Here is a 3,101-nt window from a genome sequence, read left to right as displayed (position 1 = left end):
AGTTGATTACTGATTCATTGGAAAGATGTTTGGCAAAGCCAGGTACCACAACGGATGATGACATCACAATCAAAAAAGAAGCTGAAATACTGGAAAAAGATTATGAAAATGAGAAAGTCTCACTAGAAGAAGTTCAACCAAAAATTGAACTCCAAACTCTTCTTTCTCATTTTGAAATAAAACTAATGGAGGTGTTAAGAGATCACAAAAGAGCCTTAGGATGGACTATAACTGACATCAAAGGAATCCGTCCAACTATTTGCACTAGGATCCTTATGGAGGATAATTACAAGCCAATAGTCCAACCCCAGAGGAGACTGGACACAACAATGCAAGAAGTCGTCAAGAAAGAAGTAGTGAAACTTCTAGCGGCATGTATCATTTATCCGATATCTGACAGCTCTTTGGTAAGTCCTGTGCAGGTAGTACCAAAGAAAGGAGGTATGACCGTAATAAAAAATAAAAATAATAAACTCATACCTACTAGAACAGTCACAGGATGGAGAGTCTGTATTGATTACAGACGACTTAATGATGCCACAAGGAAAGATCATTTTCCTTTGCCTTTTATTGATCAAATGCTTGAAAGAGTTGCAAGCCATGGTTTTTACTGTTTTCTTGACGGATATTCTGGGTATAATCAGATACCAATTTTTCCATAAAATCAAGAGAAAACTACATTCACATGCCCCCAAGGTACGTATACTTACCGAAGAATGCCATTTGTACTATGTGTAACGACCCGACTTGTTATTTTAAGAATTTACGCCTCGTTCAGTGAGTAAAGGTATCGATAAACTTTGCAATATGTATTATGACCCGCGGGTGTGGTCGAGTTTGATTTTTGGACGATTCAGAATTTAAATAAAAGAACAATTCTCATTTAGAAGCTAAAATGGAAAGAGTTGACCGGAGAGTTGATTTTAGAGCAAACGACCTGTCACGGCCCAAATTAACCCTCTGTAAGGTGTCGTGATGGCACCTAGTCTTTACGACTAGGTAAACCTAATATTACGAAAAATATAAAGAAAATACAACATTTTAAAGATAAACCGCATATTGTGAATAGCCAAGAGTAGTACCACTCAGCATATACAAAATAATTTCCCAAGACCCGGAATATCACTAAGTCACAAGCTGCTATAATCTATGTAGCTCTATACAAAAGTCTGAAGGTAATAAAGAAAGTCTCTAGGCGAGGGAGTAGAAGGGGACTCCGAAGATCTGCGGACGCAAGCAGTTGTACCTTGAAGTCTCCTAGAATCAGTAGCACGCACTAACCTCGAGGCTGATAGCTCGCACCTGGATCTGCACACGAACACATGTATAGGGAAGGGCATGAGTACACCACAATGGTACCCAGTAAGTACCAAGCCTAACCTCGGTCGAGTAGTGACAAGGTCAGGTCAGGGCTCTACCGGAGTAAATATAATAAATTAAACAGTAAGAGATATACGTAAAATTTACGGTAACACAGTTAAAGAAATTCTCGAAAATTTAACAGTTAAGGGAGCCCTCAGCTTAGAACAAGGTAAACACAATGGGGAATCTCCCGGGATAACCGTCCCGTAGTTCCAAATGAATATGCAGTACAGGGGGATCTCCCAGAATACGTCCATAGTCCCAAAGTAAATATGCAGTGCTGGGGGATCTCCCAGAATACGTCCGTAGTCCCAAAGTAAACATGCAGTGCTCGGGGATCTCCCAGAAAATGTCTGTAGTCCCAAAATAATTATGCAAGACATGGGGATCTCCCGGAATACGTCTGTAGTCCCAATTTAAATATGCAACACAAGATGAAATGATAAGTATGGCATCGAGTTATACAACTTATACTGAACACAGATAAGGAAAGTAGGGACTTAACTAAGCATGGCGCACAGAATGTCAAATAGGCAGTTAGAACACGTAAGCATGCTTCTCTAGTCTAAGTTTAACAATTTAACGTATTAGTGCAATTTAATAAGGAAACAAAAAAATAGTTTATGATTTATAAAGGAAAAAACGGGATTTTTGGAATAATAGACCGTGTACGTACTCGCCACCTCACGTACACGGCGCCCACACATCAATTAATATCAAACATCCTAAGAGAAAGTCCCCAACACAAGATTAGGCAAGCCACTTACCTCGAACCGTTCAAATCAACTCGATATCACGTTCTTGACACGAGTATCCAATTCCAAATGACCTAAATCTATTCAAATTAATTGCATAATGTAAATATAACTACAAGTAACTAATTTAGCTAATTAATTCGAAGCTAAAGCGTGAAATTAGGAAAAATGCCCAAAAGGTCTCCCCCGGGCCCACGTCTCGGAATCGGGTAAAAATTATAAATTTTGAACACCCATTCACTCACGAGTTCACTCGAACAAAAATCATCTAAATCTGACGTCAAATTCCCATTCAAATCTCAGATTTTCAATTGGGGAACCTTTTCCCCCATTTCCAAACTTCTACCCTCAAATTCATTAATTAGATGAGGAAAATAATAATAGATTAATGTATTATGATCAAAATAGAGTTAGAATTAGTTACCCAACAGTTCTCCTTCAAAAACCCTCGTGAAAAATGAGGAATGAACCCTCGAAGCTGCCTCTTCAACCCAACGATTTCCGCACCTGCGCTCATGGGGTCGTATCTGCGGTCACGCACCTGCAGAAAAATCATCGCAAGTGCGAAGGTCACTTATCCGGGCTGGGGCCGCATCTGCGGCAATTCCTCGCACCTGCGGTCCAAATCGGCGCATCTGCGCATTTCACTAAGACAGCCAGGTTCCGCACCTGCGCCCGCGCTTCGCACCTGCGGGCTCACATGTGCGGTCAAACTTGCGCACCTGCGCTCCATCACCATCCCCACCAGTTTCGCATATACACACTCCCTTTGCACCTGTGGCCTCCCTTCCGCAGGTGCGAAACACCAGAACCAGCAAAGGCACTAGATGTATCTTAAGTCCAAATTCATTCCGTTAAGCATCTGAAACACACCCGAGGCCCCCCTGGGACCTTAACCGAACATACCAACCAATACTAAAACACCATACGAACTTAGTCGAGCCTTCAAACCACATCGAACAACACCAAAATCATGAATTAAGC

Source organism: Nicotiana tabacum, chromosome 19, assembly GCF_000715075.1.
Source record: "Nicotiana tabacum cultivar K326 chromosome 19, ASM71507v2, whole genome shotgun sequence".
Classification (NCBI taxonomy): Eukaryota; Viridiplantae; Streptophyta; class Magnoliopsida; order Solanales; family Solanaceae; genus Nicotiana; species Nicotiana tabacum.
This window is presented reverse-complemented; position numbering follows the sequence as displayed.